Source organism: Pocillopora verrucosa, chromosome 11, assembly GCF_036669915.1.
Source record: "Pocillopora verrucosa isolate sample1 chromosome 11, ASM3666991v2, whole genome shotgun sequence".
NCBI classification, from domain to species: domain Eukaryota; kingdom Metazoa; phylum Cnidaria; class Anthozoa; order Scleractinia; family Pocilloporidae; genus Pocillopora; species Pocillopora verrucosa.
Window position 1 is genome coordinate 7,674,046 of NC_089322.1, and position 21,458 is coordinate 7,695,503.

Genomic DNA, 21,458 nt, shown 5'->3' on the forward strand with positions numbered 1-21,458 from the left:
TTTATAAAATGTTAATAGAAGCAGAGCATTACCAAGAGATGCAGTGAAGGAGAGGACAATGTTGAAAGCGAGGAGAAATGCTACTACTCCAATTGGTAATTGTGAAGATAACTGGCTTGTGAGGGTCGCCATTGGCGCTCACGTTCAGACTTGTGGCTCTGTCTTTCCCTTTTTGGCAGCAAATGAAACGTTTATTGGGCGATCCGTATTCGATTAAGAGTATTATTGTTTTGTTGAGAATTTTAGCAGTTTCTATTGGATAAAAAATTCCTCCTGTTGTCTGATTTTCCGATGACAAATGTCACAGCTATAATTAGACTTGTTTTTAACTCTTTCGTTTTTTTCATATTTTTGAATTTTCATCATGTTTAGTAAGCAGGTGCCACATTTATTTAACATACTAAATGACGTAGAATCTGTGAATTATTTTTTTCGCCAATACTTTGTAGAGCTTTCAACAAGTCAGCTTTTCTTTTCAGTTCCTGACCCATGTGTGTCTTTGCCCTTCTTAGCTATGCTCGTTTTGTTTTTTTTAAGGTAACATATTTGTGGTTCTTTTATAAGCAAGTGCTTTTTAGATGAAAAAAAATTTGCATAATATACTTATGTTAAGAACATCGTGGTGAATTCTCATAAATAAAGACATCATTGAGCTACAAACAACAACAAAAAACGCTCTGATTGTCTTCTTTACTGCAATTCTCACTTCTCTGAAAAATTAATATTTTGCCACGAGTGTGTTCCCTAAATTCAGAATTCATTAGCCAGAGCCAATTTGCCGGCACGTCAGGATATGTTAGTGAGTAGAGGTACTCTTTAACTTGGCGAAAAACATAAGCGCAAGGCTAAAAAATATTCGTGAAAATCTTAGCTCGATATTACTTTTTCCTCTGAATGAATTCGATTAGGGTTTAAGTTTAAAAGAGAAAACACAACTTTAAAATTAATTAAATTTGCTTTGAAACGAGTTGGGTGTGGTGTGCGGAAAAAAAGTGTTACCACCGCAAATAGCCAGCTGAAAAGAAACAATTACCTCCATGCTTCTTTTGAAGTAAAAATGAAGAAATAAGCCACACGAAATATTGGAAAATCACCGCAGGAAAAGAAAACAAAATGGTATTGACCGAAAACCTTCAACTCTGTTTTTCTTGAATATAGAAAACCCCCCCTGCAGTTGAAAGTCTTACATGGCTAGAGAGACTTAAACATCACCACCTGCTCATTTTTCGAAACTAGATTCGTTCGTTCTTTGGATGTTCAGTGTGGTGTTCAAGAGGAGAGTTCTCAACGCCTTTAGCAATGAAAGAGTGGTAACTGCTATAAAATAACATGGAGAACCTAAAGGAAAATACAAACCAAACAAGAATTATCAATTTCGTTGCTTCACGGGCGTATATGATCGAAGTCTTATTATGTTTGTTTCGTCATTGATCTTATAATTTCCATTGCAGCCATTGTGGGAAATGGTCTCATTCTTTTCCCTCTCTGCAAGATTTCTTCCCTTCATCAACATCAAAATGTTTGTTCAGTAATCTTGCATGCACTGATATCACTGTTGGACTCAGTTTCCAGCCGTTTCATCTTGCCCTACATAATTTCCCAAGAACACTCTGCAATTTGTTACCATGGCTCGCTCATCAACCGAACCTTGGGGGTCATTTTCTGTGGCGTGTCTGTCCTCACACTGACTGCAATAAGTACAGGCAGACTTTTAGCTGTTTCACTTGGGTTAATATATCGACAAGTGGTAAACTCTGTGGCGAGTAAGAGTAACTTTAGTCCTTTGTTGGCTTGTTTGTATTACAAGAGGAATAACAAACCATTCCATCCTTTCTATTTATTTGATAATCAGTAACATGGGTGTAATTTTTTTTTCGATGACTTCTACTTTCTGCTACATAGCATTTTACATAAAAAAAAAACCACCGTCAAGAAGCTCAACTCCAAGCTTAAATATCATTCCCAAATTGTGTGATACAAGTACATTTTTCAAATAAAAAAAACATAGCAGAATGACGTGCTCATTGTTGAGTTGAATTAACAACTGAAAGATGGAAACTTAAAAGCCGCGCTTCAAAAAATTGCAATATCACTGTCATCATCCGAATCATCATCGCCAGATATCGTGATTTCAATTTCGTCGTCATCATCATCATCATCGTCATCGTCATCATCATCATCATTTCATCATCATCATCGTCATCGACATCGTCATCTTCCTCGCCACCTTCGTCGGATTCCTAAGAGAAAAAGCATGGAGTCGTTATTTTATTGACCTACATCAAACACGTGTTGCACTAAGTGACGTGTTTTTGAAGTATGTTCCAAAAGTAAATTAAAGTTCATCTCTGCTTTAGTGCCAGGGGGCGCTATAGTCCACAACCTAACAAAGTGCAGGATTTTGTATGCAAATAAGGCACGAACCAATCACATAACCGAATCCGCATCCAAGGCGGTTTCACTTCTCTTTGATTGGTCCGTTCCTACGAATGTTGATGTGAAAGTCCTTAAGATTCTCATACCTGCTCGTCCTCGTCATCAGCCCTACGCAGCCGCCCGACTTCGTACACCCGGCAAACGCTTTCGTCGGTGCTGGCCTGATTCTAAAAAAAGAACGTTACCGAATTTATGATATGAAATAATTCACGTGAACTGTTATGACATGATGACAAGATCTTTACGATGATAGTTTGCAACTTATGCAATCATGAAATGACAAGTAAAGCCAGTCAGATGGTTCGCATTGCCCAAAGTTTCTCCCAGTTGTCGTGGCATGAGGTAGCTGGGATTACTGCTAGCTCCTGAGCTTGCAGTGCAGGCGTTATATTAGGGCGAGTTAACGTTAAGAAGTTCGCGATCGATTATTTCACCGGCCATGTTTGACTTAGAGTTTGAGTGGAAAGTGGAAGGAGGGGGCAGTGAAAGGCGAAAAGACGCTTGCTCGAAGAGGCTGTTAAAAAGCGAAACACCCCATGACTAATTGTGCCTCACCGCATTTTCGGAATTGAGCAAGTAACCGTAACCACAAGAAAAAGAAAAAAAAAAAGAAAAAAAAAAAAAAAAGCGTAGAGCGGATGAGTGAAACTGTGAGGCAGTTTTTTTTTTCAGCGCAGAGACAAATGGCTTCGACGTAACCTTTTCCGAGGACACAGATATGAGCTGATATTCGCTGCATCTTATGTTCTTTGAGTGTAGCTTCCGTTAATCCCTTTGGCGATGTTTCTTCCATTTGATAAACGGTACTTTGAAGCAGCAGACACACTTCTGCACTCGAAGGTTTGTTTTATAATTAGTTTTAAAGCTAACCAGCATCTGAAATAGAAAAGCTTTTCCTAAAAAAAAACCAGTGGGTAACACTGCCAGCAGATCTTTTCCAGTGACCAGTGTGGAAATTAAGACTTTTTGCTACCCTCGTAATGCGCGAGACACTCCATGTTCTGATGAACACTTGAGAGATTCCCTAAATCTGTCTACAGCCGCTTCCTGCTCTAAAAAATTCGGTTTTCTAGGCAGCTTCCTCGTGAATGAAATCGGAATTGTCAACTACGCCTTCGAAAGAGTTCACCCTCTTTTGTTTTTCCCGCAAGATAATCATGAAGCAGTTTGGCTAGTGATTGACAAGTAGAGCTAAACCGCACCAATCGGCTCAGGTCTTACGATCAAGATAAATTGAATTTAATGTTTCATAGAAATCACAAGAATCCTCTTACCTCTGAAGAAGTGTCGGAGAAGAGGGAGAAAAAAAAAGAAGAGAGGAAGTTAAGCAGGAGCGGGGAGAGGAAGAGGATGGGAATGAAAGAAGAAGGATGGAAGGGAGGAAAACAAAACAAGGCAGAGGTTTCCGATTTTTAAGCTTACCTCAATAACGGCTACAAAGCTGTCAGTTATATCGGTACACAAATCAAATATTGTCTTCTTAACGTCGATTGTAGCTGTTTGAAAGCAATTGAAATTTCCAACATCATTTTCTCACTCATTTCGTAAACGTCAAGATATTTCAAATTAACTGATAACGAGCGCCAAAAAAAAAATTTCTATTAAAATTTGTAGCAAGCCCTCCTGCTCACCTATTGGTTGATAATCTGTTGCGTCAAAGGTCCTGAACGAGGTCTCGTACGGTCCAAGGAGCCTGGAAGCTAGCGGTATTTCCAAAGGATCCGAAAGATGTTTTACTATAAAATACGGAAGAACAAATACCGCTCCCTTCAGTCCAGAATTCATTTTTTTTTTTTTTTTTTTTTTGAGATATCAGAGGCTCTGAGGAACTTTTCCCTGAGGGCCCAGTTATGTAAAGGGCGGATAACGCTATCCGACGGATAGAGTTTCCAGTGGATAGCGCTATCCAACCTTCGAAAGACTGGAGCCGGAAGTTTTAGGGTTATGAGTGGAATAAAAGAGCTAGAGCTCTTTCACTTTTCCAAACACCGCAAAAGTTGCTAAATAATTGATGAAAAGTTGAAAAATTTCCTTACGCAATTTTGGATGTCTATAAACTGCTAAAAACCTATGGAACCATAATCCCGGGTGAGTATTCTGTGCTCTCAATTTGAATTTGAATATCGAGATGACATATAGATCGCAACTAAAAGCTCACGACTTGGGCGCACTAAAACCTCAATGTCGGTCTGGTTTCCTTCGTGAAAAATTAATAAAGTATCAACAAATTTGAGAGTGTGTAAACAAGTAAACATAAAATTACCCCCATACATGACGTCACCACTGTTATTGAAGATCACGTGACATTGATCTAGTGAAGGACACGTGTCCAGTAAATGGAAAGAGCGAAGATCCCACTGTTTTTAGCGTCAGATATTGGCAAAGCAAAAGGCACACTGTTTATTTGAAATGAGTTGCTTTGGACATTCTAAGGGGTTAGTGTCACAAGAAACAGCAGTGCTTCGTCAGTTGTGAGGGCGGGGAAATAACCAGATAGTTTGGTTTTATCGACTAGGTTGATGATGTAAATTGGCCAGCAAATCACCAAGGATATTCAGACAAGTTTATGCTCAGTGGATCAGTCAGGTGACTGTGTATTAGTTCCCGAAAACGCTCAAGATGAGGAAACAATAAACTTTTCTTATGAAATAATAGTCCTTGATATCTATCTCTCTCCTAATTCACTGTCAAAGTAAGAAGAAGGAGGTAGAGTGATTTTTTTTTCGAGATCCGTGAAAGGCCGACGTTGTGTTCCGTTTTTTTCGCGAATCTGGACTCACTGCTTTACAGTCTAGCATTGGCTCGTTCTTTAAAAACAAAAAAAAAAAAAAGGATACAATCTCTGAATTGATGATAATCTCCAGCCCGGAGGGATGAAAAACGCGCTGACAAAGTTGTTAAACTTGTCAAACTTGTGTATAACCCGTTTGCCTTTGACATCCCATAATACACCGTCGTTCAGTACCAGGTCGTCCGTGGGATTGAAGGAGGCGAGGTTCTTTGAGTAGTTGTTAGTGTTGTTGGAATCGTGCAGAGTTAGTACCCGCTGACCTGTCGCAGTGTCGTAAATCTGATGGTTGAATATAATAGTGAATAATATCATCACACTCTAACTGCATTCTAATGCTCGCAGTTATCGAGAAAAAAAAAGGGGTTTTGGCAGAGAAGTACCACAAGCAATAAACGACAAAAAAAAAAAAAAAAAAAAAAAAAAACTGAATCAAAAAAAAAACATTGGTCAACCTTTACTAAGGTAATCACAAGGCTTTGCCTCCAATTTATCAACGATCTACCGATAAAAATCTCGAGTTCGGCGCCTTAAAGTTTGACTAAATGTTTCAAAAGGCGTATTTCAACTGAGTGACTGAAAGAAAAACCAAAGTTGTTTCTGAAGCATATCAAAATAGCAAATTAAAAAATTTCAAACACAGCCAAGAGGCCTCAGAACAAGTAAACTGAGGCGCAGAAAAAAAATGATGATCTTGGCCATGAAGTCTGAGCTAAAAAATACTTCTTAAAAGTCCATGTATTCGAGACAAAAAATGATCGTGTACAAACTTGGGCGAAATTGGTGATTCTATCTTCCTTGCTATCCCGTGTTCACGCAGTAGCAATTTCGCTGATCTATTTTTCCTTTTGTAAATGTTCTAGATGAACAGCGACAATTTGTCAAACTAAGGCTGATCGTGATGTATTTAGAAGTGAAAATGCATCAAATGTCTTGAACTCACATGCGCAGTAGCGTCGTGTGTGCCAATAATTCTGTCTTCTGATAAATTACTAAACTTTACCCAGGTGTCTTCGCTAAATGGATGTCTGAGCCAAAGAAAAAAAAAAATTATTAAAGTAAATAACATTTTTTATCAAATAGAGAGATAATGTAACGACGAAAAATATTACAGTTCGCCTACTGTCACCGTGTTATTAACACCAATCCGATTATAGGATACAAGCCATGACATACACCAAAATTATTTCCCATTTTGCTTGTTTTGATCTTGAGGCGTCATTGCCGCAGGTGAATTAAGTTGGAATCATTCATTGCTCGTCTCCTGTAATCTATGAAATTAATTTGTCTAAGTGTCTTCTGTAAAAGTCGTGTAGCTCTGAAAGAAAATGTGTAAAACTTTTTTTTTGTATTTTTCAGCGATCCTCAAGTCAATAAAAATTAATGGTAAAACATAGTGAAGTATGTGTGTGTTTTTGTTTCTTTCTGCGACAAACATTGTAGTTTGTTAAAGGTGAGATACAAATAAAACAAAAGAGACACAAACAAGGACGTGCCTATCAGATGCACTAGTGGTACGAATCAAAGGTTTTCAAGTTCAAACATTGGCACATGGAAATTGCTCTGTCTGCGCTACAGAGATAAGTCGCCTCTTCCTGCAAAAGATCATTTTTTGAAAATAAATACGTAAAATCAAAAAAATGAAAACCATGCACTGAACGGTTTAAATCCAAAAAAGAAAAACAACGTGAAAAAAAAAAAAAATTCTGATTGGTTGTTTTGATAGGTATGATACAGACAACTTAAAATTGTCACAATCAACGACTGATTCATACACATATAGCTATTTCAAGAAAAATTTGGCGTTTGGCTTGAAATCAAAAGGTGTAAATTGAGTTTTGTACCTGTCCAGTTATTAAGTTGTATTCCTTCAACTGGCCTATTTGTGTTCCAAGTAAAACAGACTTGCCATCGGGCTGAGGAGAAAAAGTAAAAACTTAGGTACTACGTTTACATGACCTCATAAAAGCCACTACTTTTTTTTTAAACTATAGTAAGGATAATTCTTACGGGTAGAAAAAAAAAAAAAAAAAAAAAAAAAAAAAAATAGGAAACACAAAATCATAATTTCCTTTAGCTGCCTCGACGCTCCACAACAAACCTTGGGTTGTGACTACGAATCAGCCAAATGTAAACGACACAAACAAGAGGTTCAAAAACCGTTTGGGCTTACAGGACCAGCGTCTAATTTCTCTACTTAATCACTCCTTGAATCAAACATTAGGATCACGAAATAAAGAAAATATCACCAAATAAAAGCTCTTGATTTTTAAACTCTAAACTCTAAAACTGTTATGATTTCTTACTGGGCTGTTCTAATGATGCTCTAGAAAGCATTAATTTCTTAATTTCCTCTTAACTTAAAAGTATTTAGATGAAACCCGATAGTGTGACCATCTTACCTACGATCAAATGTTTTCTTTTGGAGGGGATGGCAGGGAAACTGAGGATGTCCCTCCTCCCCTCCTCTGAAAAACAGAGAAAGCCTGAAGGCAGTTTCGATGACCATCCATTTTTAAACAAGAAATACAAAGAAGTAGATTCTGATAAATTCTTCAAATCAAATCATCGATTGTTCATTATTTAGCAAAACTTTAATATCGAAATTAGACTTTTCCGTACGTTTGCCGTTCAAACGAAAGTTAATGAGCTGTAAAACTGTCGAGTAAAGACGCTGTTGAAGGTCTCCGCCTCCCCTGTGTGAGACGACAGCTTGTGTCAATTTCAAATTCATACCTGTTTATTCTAGACAGGGACGGGACTGCAGTGGACGTAGCCAGGGATTTACCAGTGACTCTTTCAAGTAGCTCGGCAGCATATTTGCAGAAAAGGGCGTGGTCAGAAGCATTATCCTCAATGATCGGCTCTCGCATCAAAACTGTCAACAAATTCAAGACAAACGACATTGAGTCAACGTAAACGAAAGAAATGAAATGATGTTTTTTTAGAAGGTCAACATGGCTGTAAATACGTCAAGATAGCTGGATATTTGGCGAGCTCTTTTTGGCGCTTTTGTGAACTGAGACGAAGAGTCTTGAACTAGACAAAAGCTCTTGACTGATTAAGTTGTTCAATGAAGGAATTACTACATAGCAAAATTATTCTGCTTATTATAAGAATCAAGAATGACTTGGTTTGCTGTGAGCGCTGAAAAGGAAAGCCACCTGGATGGTGAGTGGCTCGTTTTACGTGGAAAAAGTGGTTTGACCGTCCTCTATCGCTTGTACGACGTCGTTGCCGCCGTTGTCTAAACATTACAAACTTTGTAAGTCTTCGCAACGCAACTTTTATCTTGCGCGAGATAAAAGCGTGATCCCCCAAGCTGGATGAGAACTCAGGTATCTAGCAGAACACAGGACTCGCTTCATCTTGCCCACGGGCACGCCCAGTTGTATAATCATACATGGTTGGACAAGTGTGAAGAAAGCACTGGCGCAGTGCGCTACTCACTTTGTAACTGGCCGCTGTTAAACACTGTAGTTTTCCCAATGACTTGTCTCATCTTGTCGCTCCTCGATAAACCACATAAACGCTTTTACAAGCCAGAGCTACAGAATACAAGTCATGCATCAACCAATGGCGTTTTCAGCACCATCAGTAAGGAGAGCAGACCCTGATGCCATTACTGGCCCTGACACATCCCCACATCTTGGATAAGATGGTCGTCGCTGCTTTTGAAATGCCGGCTCTGGATTTCGACTGAAATTTTGCAACAGCTCCGCTATATCTGCAAACAATGAAGACAAAAGTCTAACTATCATTCCCGCGGTGACGCCAAACACTACTTAAGCATTTGAAAAAACAAAAACTGGAGAAAATCAGACCTGTACCGCAGTTAAAACCCCAACCCGGGAAAAAAAAACAAAAAAAAACCCCCCTGGGGAAACTGGAAAAAGAGAACAACCGCCCACTCGGCCTGGTAGGCTTAACACCTTAAACACTAAGTACTTTAAATTCAACAAATATTCCTAACGTTTGAGTAGCAATTCCTTTCATGAATTGTTTTTTTTGAAAAACAGGAATTTTTCGTTTAATCAGCCTAAGACTGGACGGCAGAGCAGCGTTGAGGGAGGGGATGTAGAGGGTAGTGAGGAGGGGGTTGAGGAACCGTGGAGAGGTAAATAAAGATTATTGTGTTGACTCCGATCTTGGACTCAACTTTACAGCGACCTTTGTCATTACCAAGTCAGTTACAAAATGAAGACAATTTTCGCCTGCTCTACCACACACTACGCCTGTAACTCTGTTTCCTATTTGGTTTTTGCTTGTTTGTTTTTTTGTTGTTTGTTGTTTTTTTTCCTGTCGCGAGAAATTTCTAGAAACTCCATGCGGGAGGAAGGGAACTCAATCGAAACGCGCACAACCACTTACCCTGACTCGAGGACCGCACACAAACAGTTACAAATGACGTGGAGAGCGGCGTTCTCTGTACCTCAGAGTCATTGACAGTAAACTCCCTTCATCGCAACGCAGCAGAAGCCTAGAAAAAAAAGATTTTCTCAAATATGACTAAAAATAGAGAGTATATAAGCCTTCTGGTCTCTTGCTCATCAAAATTTTTTTTCACGGGTCATTAAATAAAGTGACTAAGAATTTCTTCTTCCTCGATGATCACGAAGGACGTTTGATGGGAATTTTTCGAGTCTTCACGTCTAAATTAAGTCTCTTCCCGTAGATCATACCTCATTCCTTTCTGTTGTTTCTCCTGACGGAAGTTGCACTTCTTCACACAGCGCCATCTGAGCCTTAGGACCGACTGTCAACACAAACAGCATCTCTAAAGCAGGCGGGTCCTTCGGCTGCTAATCGGATGGCGTCCGCTCTTGAATGGAGCAAGACAAATTGTAATATCTTAAGTCGACAATACTAAAAAGCTTCTTTGTACCTTTTTGAAGGCAGTAGAAATCATTACATCTAATGTTCTGCTAAATGAATTATCAAAAACTTCAATTTCTTGAGTTGAAACGAGTTCCGAGAATTTCAAAGTCCAGTAACACAGTCCTACAAGCAGACCTTTCCTGATTTTCCTGGACTCGTACACACTCTGGAGAAAGGATAGCAAAACCAATGACTTACCTATTACTGGTCCTCCCCAGTCTGACGATAGGGAGATCAACTGAAGCAGCAGGGTGAAGCCTTGAAGTCTGTTCATCATCTTTAGGAGAAAAGAAAACATGTTACATTGTAGCGAACTTGAGCAGTCAGGAAGGCAACGTCGAGGAAGACGTCGACTGAAATGATGAATTTTTACTTTTGGTTAGAATTTCGCGTGTGGCTGGATGTGTTTATGCGTCTCTTACGGGCCACAACTTCAGCATAACATATGTAAGCAGGTTGAGTTCCAAATGTAAAGTTTTACTAATTTGCAATCGTTGTTTCCGTTCAACGCAACGTTGGGTGATTTCACGTTTTTGTTTTGCAGAGAGCATCTACGGAGATGTACAAAGTTCTAAACGCACATGCTAAGCAATTAGATCTTTTGTTTGGCCGCGTCCTCGTTTCAGGCCGTTGTGGTTTGCCACAAATCCCTAATAAAAACGAGAAACGTAAAGACCTCAGACAAAAGACAGTTTATTCTAGTTATAGGTAAATTGCAAGGTGTGTCTATGCTTATGAACACTGGTGAATAAAATGACAAAATAAAAACAAAAACAAAACAAACCAGAAACGAACAAACACACAATGAATGAAATTACTTCTCCACTCTATTCCTGAGAGCGAACTGTATATGTAAACTAGGAAACTTATGAATATAATAATTGTAATAACAATTATGATGATGATGACAATAATAATAACACTGGTAATAATAATAATAATAATAATAATAATAATAAAACCGAAGAGAATAACGACTAACAACAACAAAGCAATGGAAGTAGGTGTTATGGTGTCCATCGAGGGGTTTCATAAGCTACGAGTTTGAAGCTGGACATTGTATCATGTCCCTGTGAAAAATACTATATCACTCTACATAGGAGTTCAATGCTACTATGTGCCCTCCACTTAATAAACCAAGATACGCCTCTGCGAAATAATCAACCACGACCATGAGACGCTTTTTTTTTCTTTTGCGTTATTTCTCATTATTACCTCAACAGGCTCCCAACGCAGTGTTGTTGGAGCATACTCTAACATCAACTGACAGTTCTCCATTACACTGCTGTGAGACAGGGATGCAGCCTGAAAGAGAACAGTTGCTCATCATATCAGTTGAACAAGATGATGCTTGGCTACCAAAGACAAAACTGCGGAAAAAACAACAAACAGACAAAACCAAGCAGACAGACAAACAGACAAAAACAGTATCTTCTGCGTAAATATTTAAGACGATTTGAGGTGTTTGTTAAGCGAGGTTCATAAACTTTCGTGGTAAAAGTAGAAAATTTACAAAGATGGGATTAAATGTTAAGCAGAATACTGCCAAAACCTTTGCCAGGTTTAAGTTAACTTCCAACCTCTCTAAACTAAAACAGCCGAGCAGGCGTAGTCCTTTTACATAACATAACATACTGAATTTGCCCATCTAAAGATATACAAATTTTCTCCTAGAATTAGAAAGTAAGCTTGGAAATTCACCTTATACGCTGGAACTGGAACTGGTGGTGTTCCACCCTCGTTCCTTGCAATAGATCTCCTCAGCGCATCTGCCCTGATGTGAAGATGGGCATCAAAATATCTCCGTAAAGCCATGCAAGTGTGTTTTGCTGTCTGCCGGCTGCCAAACACCTCATCATCACTCAGTAGTTCTGCCTCGTCGGGACGAAGGATTGAAAGCGTACTTAGCTGCCAGACAAGGTTAAACAAAAAAAGATTCTTTTACAATGGTTTGCAGCCAGTAATATTCGTTGTTTTCAAGATGGAAACGCAAGTGGAATAGGACCGTAAAATGGCTTGAAAAATTTAAACGAGACTGCGCAGTCTGGAAAATGCAAACACGGCGTGCACTAAAAATACTTGTTAATTCATAGCGGTCAGCATGTCTCTAAACTACGTTTCAAAAGTAACAAACCGTGATTTATTGAAGTGGAGGTGGCTGGCTTGTGGTGGATATTCACTGAGTCTCGAAGCCGCGAGGTGAATATCCACCGCCAGCCATCGGCACTGAGGTGAATAGTTGTTTTAGTATATATTTAAACAGTAAGATAACATAGCAAAAAGGGATGATTTTAACTCATTTATTCCCGCGATGATTGCAATATTTCCGTGCGCAAATCACGCGCGAGTTTCTTGGAGGTGAACAGTAACGGATATTCGGAGTTTGAGTAACCAATCAGAATGGGCCTTCAACGTTATCCACTATTTTATTAATTAAATTATCATTATTTACCTTAGTCGTTCTTTTATTTCTTTACGTATTGCAAAATATTTCGAATGAGTGTTATTAAGAGAAATTGCTACTCCTACGAGAACGGAAAGGTCACAGAACAAATAGACCTCGTGGTGTGATCCTACTCCAGGCGATTGAACTACACGATCCACGTTTCTCTGGGGTCCAAACCGTGTCGTGTAATTAATAAATAAAACTGATTAATTACCTGGTTCACAAGCTTCCGCAGACCATCATTACTGTCGAACAATTCCAGCACTGCTCGAAATGAACACGTGAGCGAGAAAAAGAGAGTTGCGTGACACCTGCCAGAGTCGTGAGAACATTCTAGAAGCCACAATGCATACTTGACCAGGTCACTCAGCACAGGGTTTGGTAGGAGGGACACCTGAAACAAGTTATTTGAAACAGTTACGGAGGTTCCGTCGACATTTTCTGTTTGTTAATTTCATAATCCTCTGGCCCATGTAGAAAAAAGAGCACAAAGAATTTAATTACTCGAAGTTTTTTTTTGTGTGGAATTAGGAGTAGTTTTGTAAGATAACATTTTTTGAGTGATTATTTCTATGTTTCTTATCTTCATCTTTTTCTATCTCCTCGTCTGCAATTCTGTTTATCCATTTCACCAGTTTTTCTTTAATTCCTTTTTATCTCTCTATCTGTGGGTTATATGCTAGACATAAATAAGCTTTTTTTTGGGGGGGGGGGAGGGGGGGGGGGGGGAGGGAGATTCATGAAAAATAAGCAGATATGTGTTATTCAATTCATTGTTGTTTCATGTTTAACGGAATGATACTCGTTACCTCTTTCTTTTAGAAAATACTGGTCTGCTCATAACTCACCGATCATTGGTAGTTAAATCTGCACTAAATAATGCATTTCTTACAACTACAAATCAGAAAACTTCAAACATTTTTTAAATTGGAAAAATGTCTTACCCTCTCCATGGCGTCCTCATTGTAAGCGAGATAATACAGACACATAGAACATCCTGTAGCAGCCACAGATGGGCGTGGCACTTCTAGTAACCGCTGGACACCGTTATGAGTCACAAATTCTGTGGCAAACTTTTTATGACAAAGAAGGGATGCCAAATACTAAAACGACAATAAAAGGAAATAGCTTTTAAATTCTGAGGCTTTTTTGTCAGATCCCAGTCGGTACAATGCATTATTGCCTTAACCTTTAACTTCACGAGTGACCAAGACAGAATTTCTCCTTACAATATCAATACAATATCAACCAGATAAGTAAAGAAAGCTGATCCAATACTAAGTTATCCGAACTAACTTTATAAGAATTCTATGGTTGACAGTAAGGAGAATTACAAATTTGATCTGGGAGTTGAAGAGTTAAAGTAGTGTTTTTCAAGAGAGATGAATGTGGTAGAGTGTCTAAAGGTTCGTTTACACAAAAGACAAATTGGAGTCGAATTGTTCATTAGTTGTAAGAGTGCCAGCGACCCAGAGAAAATCGAGAGTTGGAGTCGTAAGTGGAGCCAAAAGCTTGACGAAATCGGAGTCGGAATATTCCGAACAATTTCTTTTCTTCCGATTCCGCTAAGAACTCCAACGCTTATGATCCAGTGAAAACTCGATTTTCGGAATCAAAGCTGAGCTAACCGATGGCTGAAAACTCCAGCAATTTATTTTTCACATATCATTAGCAAAGGAGTCATAAGTGGCATCAGTATTTTGCTTCTGATTCTAACGGTTTGATTTTCAAAGGATCATATCGCTTTACGCTTTTTGTAAGTACACCGGCGAGGGTGAAAACCAACCGTAACTGCATGAAATTCTAGACGTACAACACAAAGCATGACGTTACTGCCTCCTTCCTACCTTGAGGGCTTCAAAGACAAGTTGTAGGTCCACCTGGCCTTTAAATGTAATGTAGTGCATGACAAGATCCAGGGCTTTCGATTCAAACACTGTCGGCAACAGCTGAGTTGAAATGTTCAAAGAAAAATGTGTCAAGATAAATCAATGGCCAAGCAATGCTCCAAGCTCAGCTACGACTGTTTTGTTGCCATAGCAACTGATAAAATTTGCTACGGCTCAAGTAGAACCTCTTCATTCAGAACTGAGTGTATTTACTTTTGACCAAGGCCAATGCATGTCCCTTCATCCAACAAATATTTCTTGCTCGCGCCAATTAGTTAAAACGCCTCACATGATCAAAAATCCTTGATCCGAGTGCATTATCGTCTGACCAAGGCCAATTTATGTCCCTTCATCCAAAAAGTATTTCTTGCTTGCGTACGTTCAGTTAAAGCGCATCAGATGATCAAGAATTCTTGATCCGAGTGTGTTATCTTCTGACCAAGGCCAATTTATGTCCCTTCCTCCAAAAAATAATTCTTGCTCGCACACGACTAGTTAAAACGGTCCAAACTCAAATTTCCAAGTTGTGTGACATTTCCAATTTATCCTTGATTCAGAGCCCTTTTTCCCACAAGCTTCCCACATACTTCAGTGGAGAGACTCTCTCTGTTCTTCATATATCATTAAATGCTCAAGTGCCTAATTACAGCACATACCTCCTGATATTCCCCCAAGGGAGTCAGATACTGTAGAATTAGTCTCTGCTGCATGCCAAGAGTCAGGGGGGAGAGGGAAAAGGACATAGGGACTATGTGGTACCCTCCCTTAGGTGCACAAATTACATTTCCAGTGGAACGGAAACCCTTGCTTGTTTTAACTAGCAATGGATGTTTTGCTTGTAGACAACTTTTACCTGAAACAAAAGGAAAATATTTACAATTTTTAAGGAAACTGAGTTAACTTGTGCAGGGAAAACCTACTTGGCATACTTCCTCCTCCCCTTATCCCCCCCCTCCCCCCCTTCAAACAAATTTTTTGGTGTCAAACTTCCATAGATGATCATTAAACATTTTAGTCCTTGATAACAATCGTTTAACTGATCATTTTATTATCAAAATCTTCCATTTGTTAACAGACAAGCCTCCTCCTTGTGTTTCACACAAAAAGTCCTCTGAAACGACATATGGTTACTGTTTACCAAAATTTGAGTCAGTTTGTTGTTGGAAACTCAAAATCTTTCTTTTTTTTTTGGCTGGAAATTTATGCTGAAATATATGATAAGATTAAATATCAAACATTTATCAAAACTTATTTATAAAGGCAAAAGTAGACAGAAAGAACTCTACAAGATCTCGATGTGTTTTAGGTCTCACATCGTTGCGTTTGCATGAAAGCTCCCAGCGTATACCTGGCAATTCACTACAGAATACCCACAGGAGCTCCTACTGGTGCCAGGGTCTTATTGAAAGCACTGCCTTGTCTGCCAAAGTGAAAACCCAAAGGCGAATAATTGAGCCTTCAAGTTACAAACAAGTCATACCACTCAGTTTGAAAAGACAGTTAAATCAACTTAAAGTTGCTAGGAGATTGAACTCACTAACAGAGGGACAATCTGAGTTACAATACTCAAAAGTGAACTAACCCTTTCCATTGTAGCTATTCACTTCTTCCACTTCTCCATTACACAAACCGGATAATTCGCCATTCTGTGGCACAGAGCATGATGGTCCTGGCTCAGCAAGATTCACTTTCTTTATCTTGTTACTCACGCTGTTACTGTTTTCGCTCTTGTTCCTGTTTGTCTTTGCTTTCAGGATAATCCTGTTTGACAGGTCTGTCACAGCGGGCTGTGTAAGGTCTGACAAGTCCTTTAAAATGTGCAGCCGTCGCAGCATAGAGGGAACCTAAACATGTGAAATTCAACATTTAATCCTCAGCTTATAGTTTACAAGAGTTTTTCAAACAAAAAATGCAATGACTGACAATAAACAATTCCTGAGATGTGAAAAGCCAACTTTGCACTCAGACGTTTGAAATACAAATGCTGTTAACCACAAAGCTAAAAACAAAAACCCTCAGCACCCTAACATCAATACTCATATTCTTCATACTGTTCTCTTGCATTTCTTAAGGTGCTGACAAGGAGAATTTAGATTCTTTTACAGGTGATCATTTCCTTTATTCTTGTAACCTTAGTGGTCACTCTTAAAAATTGCTATATCCAACATATTGACCAGCTCCCTGTTGGCTTGTTAGCTCAGCTGGTAGAGCGCTGCACTGTTATCACAGAGGACATGGGTTTAAATCCCATACGGGCCTGAACATTTTTTTCAGGTCTTATTTCAACTACTAGTTCAGTAGTGTTCTTGGCTGTGAGGATCTCTTATACTTATTTCTTCACCACAGTGCAACTATATGAATTTCATATATCTAAAATCATTATTGCTATACTGACTTACCAAGGTGGAGTTTTCTTCTCTGAATACTGCAGCAATATCCTGGCTCTCCATGGCAAATGCTAAAAGACCTGTTTAGAAATAATAATTATCATTTGAAGTAATACCTGATACCTAAAAATTAAAAAATAAATTAAAAATGCAAATGCAGCAATACACATAAAAAACAAACAAAAAGGAATATTAGAATCCTCAATCAAACCATGACTATCTATATCTCAACTCTTCACATCCTAACATCAGTATGCATATTCTCCATACTGTTCTCTATACATTTTCTAATGCACTGACAAGGAGAATTTGTTTAACAATCAGGAGGTTCTTCAGTTGCTTATCATTTCCTTTTTTCTTGCAATCTTAATGTTTGATTCAGGGTTGATATTGAAAGAAGAAATTAGATGCTAGTCACTCTCAAGGGTTAAACTAATGTAAATAACCTTGGATCACCAAACTAAAACACCCTTCTACTTGCACCCAGTTTATAAAGGTGTAAACAAAATTGAGTAAGTTCAGAAACTCAGAAGCTGTACAGGAATTAGGTAAATCTAATTTTCCCAAGGAGAGCACTAAATGCTAAATATTTAGTCAATTCAATTTTCTTTTTTTTTTCCTTTTGTTTTTGGTATGGCGACCAAAATGTTCAAAGCCTGAAGTACTGTGAAAAATAAGACCAGTAAACTATGCTATAAATACCTGTAGCATATGATCTCAAGGGTTCTGAGGCTTCTCTGGCCCACTTGCATAAACGATTAAGCATTGCTTCCTACATGGACATGATTGACATCAAATTTATGGATAGGAAATATGTAGAGAAAGATGTTTTTTGTCTTTTCACAAGTGTGGGACAAAGAAAAAAGAAAAGGAAAAGAAATCTTATTTGTTGTGGCTCAGTGGTAGAGCATTGGACCCCAGAATCTGAAGGTATAAGGTTCAATTCAACATGGGGACTCAGAATCTTTTCTTTGTCACACGCTTGTGACAAGACAAAAAACATTTTTCTCTATTTCTTTAGTGAGCTTAAACCTTTAAATCTCTCTTGTTCTATTTAAGAAATATGTAGTTATGAATTAAGGAACAATGAAAGTGGATCTGAAAAGTTTGCATTTTTTTAAAGTTTTTTTGCACTAAAGTGAGGTGACTGAGAGCAACTAATAAGATCTCTTTTCCTTTTCTGTTTTTCATGATATAACTACATGAAATTCATGTTTTTTATCTATAATTTGATGAAATAGCAATTGTATGAGTTAATTCTGAGTATATTTTCTGGAAAGGACAAGGGGTGCCATGCCACAGAAACTGGACACATTGATCTGAACATAGAACTCAAGCTGAAGAAAGAAAGTCACATCTTAAGATTACTAAATTAAACCCTTTAACTCCGAGAAGTGATTAACACATAACTTCTCCCCATAATATCCATACATTATCCAGCCAAAGGTAATGAGAATACTCAGACTTATCAGGTAGAAGTTGTCATCTTGATTTAACACCAAATTCTCATAACTAATTCACAAGGAAATGTGTTGCAGCTAGAGCAGAGAATTAACAATCAGATCTTAGGAGTTAAAGGATTAAGAATAGCTTTCTAAACTTACCATATCCTGAAAAACTGCAGCACTTTCCAGCCCAGGCATGGCATTTAACAAAACTCTGGCTGCAGTGCAGTTCAGATTAAACTGTTCCACAGTGCTCATGATATAGGAGTTCACTAGTTTGTCCATAAATTCATCATTTCTGAACAGTGTCTTCAAAAGATGGCCTAATGCACAGTCTGGGTCAGCTCTACCTGAAATGTTCACGATGGAGAAAACAAGAGCTGATTTTATTTTGAATAATTTAATACAATCAAGACCTCTTACTGACTGAGTGCGAGATCTGCACTGTTAAAATTACAGACTAAGTTTTTTTTCCTTAGGACATACATCTGAGCCAAAAAAAAAAAAGAGGTTAACTTAACTGTCACTTAAGAGTATGGACTGAGAAAATAAGGCTCATAAGATTTTTAATATCTCAGGGTCCAATAAAAGGAGAAGATTCTAATTAAAGCCAAAGTTTAAAATTTTTCAGGCTGTTCATTGAAATACAACCCACTAAATTGACCAATCATTGTGCATGTACTAACTGAGAAAAATTTATAATAAAGTAATTAATTTCATTCACAGCCAAGCTATATCAGTTTGACCACATGAGGCCATCACTGTGACATGGGCACTTCTCACACCAAGCCTCATCTAAGTTCTAGTGTTTTCTTGTGACTCAAGTAAGTAGATAAGTATTGTGCCTCTTTAACACAGTAAGTCTAGTAAAGATTCCACTGGGAACAAAAAGAAGAATTGACATTGAATAAGAAGCAAGAACAACACTTCTCATCCATGAAAGTTTGAATTACTGCTGTTTGTCATGTGTTATCGTTCTTTTTCATGCAGAGTGTGTCTTGGACCTGTTTCATTATTGGCAAGCCTTAGTTCTCTTCAATATACATATTGTTTCTTATTGGCTTGCAGTTAATGGAAGAGGTTTACACAACAAACACGCTGACAAAGGGCTAATGCTTGAAATGTTCTGAAACTCTTTACGGTGGCCAATTAACATTATCAACTCAGTTAATAAAACCAAATTATCTTGTTAAACTCCCCCACTGATGCAGCATCAAAGTTTTTTCAAAGAAACTTACCCCCTTTATGTCTGTAGCTATCCTTCCTAGTATCTGATAAGAATACCTAACATTACATCACCTAATGTATTTGTAATAGATATTATAACGTATAAAACATAAATAGTGTGTAACGTGAAAAGGTAGCTTTGCACTTTTACCTGGATGCCGATCATCAAAAGGATCTGGATCTAGTTTATGATATGCCTCATTCTCACGTTCCACAAGCTCTGCTATCCTACAAGAGTGATTTTAAAACGTAAAAACACTTTTGAATCTACTTTTTGCCAGATTGTTTGTTCATTTTTTGTAGAGCCCAACATGAACAATTTTATTGATCTTACAGTTCCAGTAAGTAGTCATACACACTGAGTGAGTATCTCACAATTATCATCACGGCCAAGGCTTGAAACTAAAAACTCACCTCCAGAATCTAACACACAAATCATTCGTCCATAGTCTTTCCCATTTATTTTCTACCTTTCTATGCTATGTTTTATACATTCTGAGAGAGGAAAAGGAATTTTTTTCGGTGTCTAATTACAGCCACATGCTAACCTAACGGTTTTATCACAGGCAGACCACCATATGCCTCGCTAGGTAGAAGGTAGCTGTTGACATGCAAGATGAACTGGAGAAACGGTCTTAAAACTAAGAAAGTTTGTCACTGTGAAATACATAATATTTATTTCAATGCATCTTAACGAATGAAACCAATTGCAACGAGGCAGCTACTTGAAAGCTTTCAGCGGTTATTATCATCGTTATTTTCTTTTTCAAATAAAGAAAAAAACACTACTACCTTTGTAGAGTTTTAACAGGTGATACATTATCCTGATCTTCCTTTCGCCAAGTATCCAAAAGGTTACTGAGTTCAGAGGTGCTATCCAATGCAGCCATAGCCAAAACAAATAGACCGTTTAACGCAACGAATTCTCAACGTGCAGAGTTTTTAAGATCGAAAATCCCGCCATTTTGATCCGAAAGACATAATGATACAGATTACATGGTCTTCCTCTTCGAAAGTGATCTCGCTTTTCTCGGCATAATTATTCTGATATTACTGCGAGTGATTTTGCTGACTGTGTCAAGATCAGATGTAATTCCTGTGTGTAAACTATATTTACGGCGAAGTTTAGTCACATGGCGAGTTCCAACACAACACGCGCTAAGTCCCAGGCTATTATCAAATTTCGCGTGGAATGCCTAGTCGTTATTGACCTCTAACCAGTCTTTTTTCAGCTTGCACTCGGTCGACTGTGCTCTTAAACTACCGTTATCTCTTTCCTTAGACTTAACACTCGCGATGTCGACGATTACAATAAAAATATTCAAGAATCCTTTTGCAAAAATGCCAAAAATTTTCATTTTTCTTCTTAATTGTTTGTCTTGTCATACTCGTTACCCGTTCTTCTTTTACACGCAAATCAAAAGGCACATCTGTTCAGTAAACTATATTTAATCAACAATGTAAGTTAACAAATTACAAGGAACCTTTGCATGCCCTGATGGCAAATAAAAGGGAAAACTTCGAAATAGGAGATCTGACGATGCAATGCCAAAACAAAAAGCCGCTCATAATAAAATATTGCCTCAAAGTCAAAAATAGCGACTGCCTCGTGAGAAATTATGTCCTTTCAGCTCGCTCAATCGTGTCTGTAAAACCTCAAACTTCTTCCCTCTGACATGAGGCCGTAAGACGGTTCTTTTATAAGGGGATGAGACTGCACACTGTTCCCTCCAAAGCAGCAGGAGTGCGGCCTGTTCCGCGAAATTTCACTCTGCTCAGGCAAAACACAGTCGCTGAAATCAGTTGTGGTAAAACCGAACTGGCATGACTCGTGCGTTACAAATTCTCTTGATGGAGCAAGGTCTGATGAACACTCAAAAGAGGGAGTGAGTGGATGGTCCAGGACTTCATCGTCTTCCATGTTACCGAAGATATGCGGCATTTCTTTGGCGATGGAGTATG

General features: G+C 38.3%; 1 non-coding gene and 2 pseudogenes across 1 annotated transcript; 1 reads left to right on the forward strand and 2 right to left on the reverse strand.

Moving 5' to 3' along the window:
• LOC136284123 (fibroblast growth factor receptor 1-like) overlaps window positions 1-21,458 on the reverse strand; it is a 159,982-nt pseudogene that overhangs the window by 27,293 nt on the left and 111,231 nt on the right.
• LOC131780065 (DDB1- and CUL4-associated factor 1-like) lies at window positions 1,977-20,421 on the reverse strand (annotated as a pseudogene).
• Trnan-guu (transfer RNA asparagine (anticodon GUU)) lies at window positions 16,624-16,696 on the forward strand. The gene has a single exon. It is a non-coding gene; the product is annotated as a tRNA-Asn (tRNA).